The sequence below is a fragment of the Suricata suricatta genome, chromosome 9 (genome assembly GCF_006229205.1).
Source record: "Suricata suricatta isolate VVHF042 chromosome 9, meerkat_22Aug2017_6uvM2_HiC, whole genome shotgun sequence".
Lineage (NCBI taxonomy): Eukaryota > Metazoa > Chordata > Mammalia > Carnivora > Herpestidae > Suricata > Suricata suricatta.
Genome location: NC_043708.1, coordinates 139,228,223 through 139,236,419, shown reverse-complemented (window position 1 = coordinate 139,236,419; position 8,197 = coordinate 139,228,223).

Here is an 8,197-nt window from a genome sequence, read left to right as displayed (position 1 = left end):
CAGGACACAGGACGGCTCCCAACACAGGGCACAGGATGGTCCCCAACACAGGGCACAAGACGGCCCCCAACACAGGACACAGGGCACAGGACGGCCCCCACAGGGGGATCTAGTCTGGAAGGTCCCCAGTGCGGGGGTTGGGAGGCCCCCACCTCCTTCGTCCCACAGACGAGCGTGTCGCTGGGAGCGGAGGACCTGTTCGGTTCTCCGCGTTTAGCTGGCCGTCTGAACAGGACGCGTCATCACTGTGCTGTTTACAAAACAGCTCCTCTAAAAACGGTTGGTAAATTCAGGCCAACAAACACAAACAAAACCAGCAGTTGTATATCAATAACGATGAAAGTTTAAGGCAAAAAGTGAAAGACAAAAGGGGGGACTTTATAAAGATAAAATTTATAACTTCCCGTGAGTATATGGCTCTTCTAAACCCTTAAATACGAAGTAAAATAACATCAACGTAATTTTTTTTAAGCTGCCGAACAGGATGGGGGTGACTAGAAAGACAGCGCAGAGCGAGCGAGCGGGGGAGGGGGGGGAGCGAGGGACCCACAGACTCCGAAGAGGCTCCAGGCTCCCAGCGGTCGGAGCCCGGTGCTCTGCACGCATGGGAATTGAGCACGTGATTAAAACAGCATCATTAAATTTATCTGTAAGAATTTAATAAACCTTTGGGAAAACTGGTTAGTTATTTGAAAGAAAAAGTTTGGATTTCTTACCTTGTTTTTCATGGGCACGTAACCTTTATACGGACCTGGGAGTTAGCTATGAAACCAGAACCACAGAAGATAAATGAAAGGATTAGTCCCAGACGACTCTGCACAAGTCCGTGGGGACAGGTCCAAACGCTTAGACTGAAGTGAAGGCGGAGGCCTGTTCAGGGGTGCCGTGAAAGCCCGAGGGGGCGGGTCTCCCCAAGGACTCACGGGTGGACAGCCTCCTACCGGGTGAGTCCTGAATCCAGCTGTCTGGGCCTGGGCAGGTGGACGCGTGTCCCAGGACAAGGCTGGCCCTGAAATGTCCTCCGTCCGTCATCCGGCAGCAGAAACGCAGATGAGAAACACCAGGCCCCCAACCTTGGCAGTATTTGTGTTCAAAAAACACCTTAAAGCAAACAAACGGGCTGTCGAGAAGGGCCAGAAACCAAGCCGCTGGAGAAGAGGTCTTCCACGGTGCTCAGGACCCTGGACATGCACACAGGGTCCGGGAGAGCCACAGCGGGCAGACCGGGCACGGGAGCAGAATGTGGCCGCTGCTTCGGCGCAGACCCGCCAAGGGAGGCCAGGGCCGGGCAGAGAAGCCCCCTGGGCTCGGGCATTACGGGGCGGGGGGGCCAGAGCCGGGCCAGCAGCGCTGTCGTGGGGCAGGCCTGGCGAGGGGTCATATGTGGGCGACAAACGGCCGTCATTCTTTCCTGCCTTCTTCCTACACTTCCCTGGTGAGGAGGCGTTGGAGGGATGAAAAGGTGGTAGGATTGGCCTTGTGAGTGCGGGCGTGCACCTGTGCGTGAATGTGTGTGTGTGTGTGTGTGTGCGTGAATGTGTGTGTGTGTGTGTGTGTGTGACGGAGTGACTGGTATTTCAAACCTCACAGGATTTAGATACAAGTTTCTAAAAGTGTTAGCCCCGCAAATCATAATCCGGAACTCCAAACTTCTTTTGGAATTTAACAAAAAAGCACAGACAATAAGTGGCCAAGAATGATAGTTCTAGGGAGGCTGAGGGGCGCAGGGGCGGGAGATTTATCACCTCGTATAAAAAACAATTTTAGAGCAGTAGTGATAAACCGCCGGAGTGCGGACACGCAGAGGAGCCGTGTGCGGACCACGCGGAAGACGATCAAGAGGGAGATCGAAGGCGGAGAAGGGCAGATGTGAGGGCCCGCACCCGCGAGCCCCACAGAGGGGAACGGTCAGTCAGGCCGTCACGTCGGCGGGCTGAGGACAGAACGGGAAAGAGGAATTAGAGCGTGCCTCATTCTGCCCTCCACAATTAAAGTTACACCTTAAACACGAGAAATCACAGAGAAGCCAGTACGGGCAGAGTTTGTGACGCTTCTTCGGAAGTGAGGACGGACACCCCCTGAGTGTCCTGTGGGCCACAAGGGCGCGTCCTCGTCCGGTTACTGCCTACAACAGTCCTGGGGGACAGGCGTTATCCCGGCCTTCGGATAAGGAGCCCGAGGCATAGAGAGACCCGGATACTCCCCCGAAGTCAGCTGGGGAGCAAGCCACAGCACCTCACCCTGTTGGACTCCACGCCCTGCACTGCCGGTGACCGCCGTCTGCCCCGGGTGCGGCGGGGGACTCTGGTCCAGAAGATGAAGCCCAAGGCCGCCCACTCCTGGGACAGTGGGCGGGGGGGGGGGGGGGGTCAGTGCCACGGCCGCGTGCCGGCCCAGCTGCCCTGCGGTACAGACTTAACGAGTCTGGCCAGGAAACGAGGTAAGTGCCTCCCAGGGATCGTCTGCCTGCAACGGACACAGGGACAAGCAGCCGGGCCCCAGGACAGCGGGCATGGTGTGGGGGATCCTGTGGGGTGTGGCCACGCTTGGTGGTCCGGCCTGACGCGCTCCTGAGGCCTCCCAGGGGCCCACATGCGGCCCCAGCTCCCTTTTCTGCTTCTGCCACCTCGTAGGTGAGGGTCCTGCCCGGTGACCTGGCTCCTCCGGGCCCTTCGCTTCCGCGTGTGTGTGTCAGGGGAGCAGGGCCCGCCTCGCGGCACCCGTGTGCGGATTTGACCTCGCAGGCCGGTCTGGTGAAGCGGGGCAGCGACTCAATCCCAGTCTGCGGACGGAGTGAGGGCGCTCATTTGCTGGACGTGTCTACCTCCTCCTCCTGCGGACAGCCGAGGCCCAGAGGAGGAGGTCTGAGCGGCCCGCGCTCCTGGGAAGACAAGCATGTCCCTTTCCCACCCTCTGCGGCTGACACCTTCCAGTTTGGGAAGCTGGGTCAGGGCACATCACTGTGCACTAGTTACAAGCTGTGATTCCAGCAGAGCCGTGGGAAGCGGAGGGGGCCGCCTGGCACCTGCAGCAACAGACGCACCTCAGGCGAGAGCGCCATAACCTCCCGCAATCTTCCAGGCACGTGGACCCAGCGGCCCGGGCCCTTGACTGTGTGTGTGGGACCTGCTTCCAAGGAAGGTCATGTCATCCCATTTTGTGGATGAGGAAACTGAGGCTCCAGGAGCTGCCTCACGTGCTTGTCGACCTCGTCACAGATTTCAAGGACGAAGCCATGGGTTGTCCTACCTGCCTGGCTCCCCGGAGGCCCTTGGGTGAGGCGCTCAGGTGCTGAGGTATAGATTGCACCCCGTCCCTTTCCAGAGGAAGGAGACGGCAGCCCGGATCTCACAGGCTCACGAGGCGGTGGGCACCGTGCCCGGGCCTGGCCACACAGCCAGGACGCTGTATTGTACTTGGAAGCTGTGCAGGTCTGGCCTGAGGGTGTGACCTGATCCAGCCCAGGGGTAGGGGTGATGGCGTTTACAGAGAGACAGGATGGCGCACAGTTGAGGAGGAGCCTGCTATTTATTGATCACCTACTATGTGCTGCGTCCACGCATTAGCCACGATGCCCACGGCACTTAGGGAGACGACCACTGTTCTTCCGTGAGACCGCTGGTGGGGAGGCCCAGCTCAAAGTCGGGGGCTGTCCTGTTCTGTGTACTGTGCTGCCAGGCCCTGCTCATCACGGCTCCCGGGGCAAGCTGAGCTCTGCTACCCTCTCTGCTTTCTCGCAGAGATGAGTCACGGCCTTTGGGCAGGACTGCGCTGGGAAGCGCGGACACTGAGTGCCCACAGGGAGCCAGTGCGGACGGCCAGCCCCTCCTGCATCCTGCACACGTGGAGGAGGGGAGAGCCAGCTCGGGGTCTGCAGCACAGGCCGCCGTAGAGACCCCGCAGTGGCCCCCCTCTGACTAGCACCTGCTCCCGGCAGGGACAGGGCGCCAGGGCTCTCCGCGGCCCCTTCCCAGCCTCCTCTCACTCCCTGTCTCCTGGAGGAGGGACAGGCTGACCCACCGGTGAGACCGTGCGTGCCAGCCCCTCCCAGGGTCCTTCCCTGTCCCCGTCCACATGGGCTCAGGCTTTCTTCCTGGTGCCCCAGCCCTGCCCTGGGCAGGACAGCCCTGCCTGTAGTCTGAGGACAGGACGGAGGCCCGATTCTGAGGAAAGGAAAGAATACAGAAACCAGGCGTGCCTGGATGGCTCCCTCGGTTCAGCCTCGGACTCTTGAGTTTGGCTGACTTCGGATTTCGGACCGCCTGGGTCATTATTCCCTAAGCCCGTTTGTTGTCTGAGCGGCACAAGGTAACTGCGCACAACGCCACCCTGGTAAAGGCACTGATGAGTTAGCGGCCAACGCCTGAAGCCTGCTGCCCGCGTGGGGATTTCTTTATATTTGTAACACAGAGCTGCTCAAGCTTTGGCAGGAGGACCAGGAAAATGCAGAACGCCGTTGGGGGTACAGGGCGTGAGCCCTTGGGCTGAGGCTGGAGGGTCCGCGGGCCAGGCCAGGGCTGTCTCACCACCTCGGGGGGCCACCCACCCTGCCACGCGGAGGAGCGTCGCGGCTGGATCAGGAGGCTCATGTGGGGGAGGTTTGGGGAGCGGGTTGGGGTGGGGGTCGCAGGAGCCCGGGTCGCAGGTGGAGGACCATTCCGGGGCTGCCGGGAGTGTGCAGGTGAGCGGGGGGCTGTTTAGGAGGGACAGAGAGGGCTCTGCTGTCGAGGATGATGTGTGGAGGGGGGAGGTGGCCCGCTGGGCTCTGAGCAAGGGGAGACCAGAAGACGGGGACTTACGGAGGAAGGGGGCTTCTAGGGGAGACGCCGCGTGGGCCCCGGGCCCTCCGAGTGGAGACACCCCGCAGGCAGACAATGTCTGAGAGGAGACAGAGAGTTGGCTCTCGTTGGCCTCCAGGTCCAAGGTGCCTAAGGCAGGCGGGTGTGAGTGGACAGGGGGCCCCAGCCCCAGCAGGGGTGGGGGGTGATTTTCCTCCTCCCAGAGGAGGGGCTGGGGGTTGAGCTGTCTCCACCGGAGTGCTGGCTGTGCCTGCTGTCCTCAGTGTCCATGCACACAGGCAGCTCCCTGGGGCCCATCCAGGAGGACTGTCCTTTCTGGTGTGACCCAGTTCTGGGGAAGATGGCACTCACAATGCCCAGTCACCTCTCTGGACTGGACTGTGGAGAGTCAGGAGCCGGTGTTTGCACTGGGCTCGTTATGAAACAGCCCTTCCCGAGGCCTGGCTCACTCGGTCCTTCCTGTCCCCTCCAGGACCCTGGAACTGTCCACAGCTGCCCGCACAGCCCTGGCGGTGCCCCGGGTGTCCCAAAGCCTGTGTCCGAGCACCTCGGACATTACCTTCACTGGCAGCATGGTCTTCAGTCCAGGCTACGAGAACGCTCCCTCGGAGTCTGCTGAGAAAGCAAGCACAGAGCTAGCACGGCCCGGGGACCGAGCAGGTGCGTGCCATGGGACCGAGGACGCCTCCTGCTCTGAACTCCTGTAGGACCAGGAATGTGGCGTGAGCCAGACACACCGTGGAAACCCAGCCCAGACGTGCTGGCTGCGTGATGCCCATGACCGCCCACGTATCGGGGTGCACCAGTGCCTGGGTCAGAAATAGCAGAATGTGTTTCAAAACAAGGAGTTAAAAATGGTGATTTTCATGATCTTGCTTACTCATTCCATAAATGCGTATGGAATACCCGCTGGAGGTCAGGCACGGTGCCCGCGCGCGCGGGGCAGTGGGGAGGAGACACAGGACAGCCCCTCTTAGGACTCCGAGGGAGATCCATGGGGGTGGGAGCTGCAAAGCAGGAGGTGTGGGCAGAGGACCCGGGAGGCAGGGAGGCCGAGGTGGAGGCTGTCCCGACTGTCCCTGGCGTACGGCGTTCCTGAAGGATGTGCCCGGCCCACATCGACATCTCTAAGAAGAGCTGCCGAAACTCCCCAAGCACCGCCCTGCATGGGGGGCACCCCATCCTGGGAGGGCAAGGCCCTTGCGGCTCCTCCAGCCTCACCGGGAGCCTTCCCCACGTCTGAGCTCCGGCTCCTCTGCAGCGCCTGAACTATTTTTAACCGCTGGTCGCCATGGCAGCGTGGGAGCCGCTGGGAGAGAGGCTGCCTTCCTGACAGCGTTCAGGGCGCTGCTGCCCTGTCTCCCTTAATCCCCGCGCTGCGCCGCGCCAGATCATCCGAGTCAGCCCTGCCTCCTCCTGCAGGAAGCCTGGGGCGTCCTCCTCATCTGCAAAGGAGGGGTTTTAATTCAAAAGAACCCAACCCAAACCCAAACGCCTCCCTTCCTGAGTCTCCTCTGGGGGTCCGATCACATCAGGAACGCGTCAGCATCCCTGCACGCCCCTGTTAGGTTCTGTCGCCAAAGTCTTAGCCCCACTTCTGCCCTCCGTGCGTGCGAGCCCTCTGCGGAGTCCGCGGGGTCGGAAACAGATGGCGTCGTGTGCCGGGTGACAGACGGTCCTGTCCTTGCCCCTCACCCACACACTAGATCCCCCCCTTCCAGATCCGAAGGCCCCCCCAGGAGAGCCACTGCTTCTGTCCTGCCTGGTCCTCACATCCTGAGGGCAGGGACCGCTGTCTGTCCCCCGCTGTGCCCGGCCTACAGATAGACAGACACTTGATTCATAGTCGGTGACGGAAGGAAGGAAAGAACACAGGGTCAGCTAGGGGTGCAAGTGCGCTATTGTGACTTATAATAGATCCACGGATTTGGTCTCTGTCCTGACCCAGCGCACAGCTCCTAAAACCCAGGGAATTTCCCAAGTGGTGAGAGTAGGAAAGCGTCTGTCGCCCTGTAAGGAGCGGCTCTCTGGACCCCCGCTGAGGGCCACCTAAACATGGGAACAGAAGTGAAAGGCGGCTGGACCTCCCAGTGTCTTCCCTCCCCCAGAGTCGAGATGCGAAGGGGGCGGAGATGGAGTTCGGTCACCAGTGGCCAGCGGTGTAATCAATCATGCTCATGCAGTGAAGCTTCCAGAACAATCGCAGAAGGACAGGTTTCGGAGAGCTTCCTGGTGGGTGAGCACCTGGCATGGGGGTCAGGAGGTCCCGCCCCCTTCCCACACCTGGCCTCCACACCTCTTCCTTCTGGCCGCTCCCCAGTTACAGCCTTTTATAACCAGGAATCTCATAGGTGAAATGTCTGAGTTCTAGAGCTGCTCTGGCGAATTAACCAAACCCAAGGAGCGGCCGTGGGGGCCTCCGATCTGTAGTCAGTGGGCAGGGGTGCAGGTGGGACTCGTGACTGGAGTCTGGAGCGGGCCAGTCTGGCAGGACCGAACCCTTGGCCTCCGGGAGGTGAGGCTGCCTCGGGGTCGATGGTGGCAGAACGGAGAGGACCGTGGCCCTCCCAGCCGGTGTCAGGGGCCGACCGGCATGGACAACACCCCCCACTTGCTGGAACGGGGTGCAGAAATCCAGCCTCTAAGAGAGGCTTCCCCAGTGGGGAAGGACCGCGTCAGGGCGTGGAGGGTGCAGGGAGGAGGAGGAGCCCCCTGAGGGTCTCGGATGTAATCCTCATATTGTCTGCACTTTACAGAAAAGGCAGCCTGGGCCAGAGGCGTGAAGAGGGGCGCAGCCCTGGCCCGTTCACAAGGGGCTGAGCAAGCTGTGTGCGCCTCAGCGTTTGGCTTAGAGGCTCTGACTCTCTCCTTCCCGCCTGGCCCGGGAGGAGGAAGGGAGTTGGGTGGGGAGGGGGCAGTAGTGAGGACCACCTGGGAGCACCGGGCACTGGGCACGGGCCCAAGGGCGAGTGTGTGGGCAGGTGCGTCTCAAAGGGGAGACTGCACAGCTTCACCAGCTGCTCCCAGGCGTCCTGGAGCCTGAAGGGCTTGCCTCTGTGGGCGGAGCTTCCTGGGAAACTGCAGAGCCCGGCTCAGGAAAGGAGCCACCCCCACAGCACACCTGTGTGGGGACCCTGCCCCCCATCCCCCTCACACCTTCCCCCCATCCCCCACAGCACATCTGTGTCAGGACCCCTGCCCCCCCATCCCCCACAGCACACCTGTGTGGGGACCCCTGCCCCCCCATCCCCCTCACACCTGCCCCCCATCCCCCACAGCACACCTGTGTCAGGACCCCTGCCTCCCATCCCCTTCACACCTGCCCCCATTCCCCACAGCTCGCCTGTGTGGGGACCCCTGCCCCCCCATCCCCCTCACACCTGCCCCTCATCCCCCAC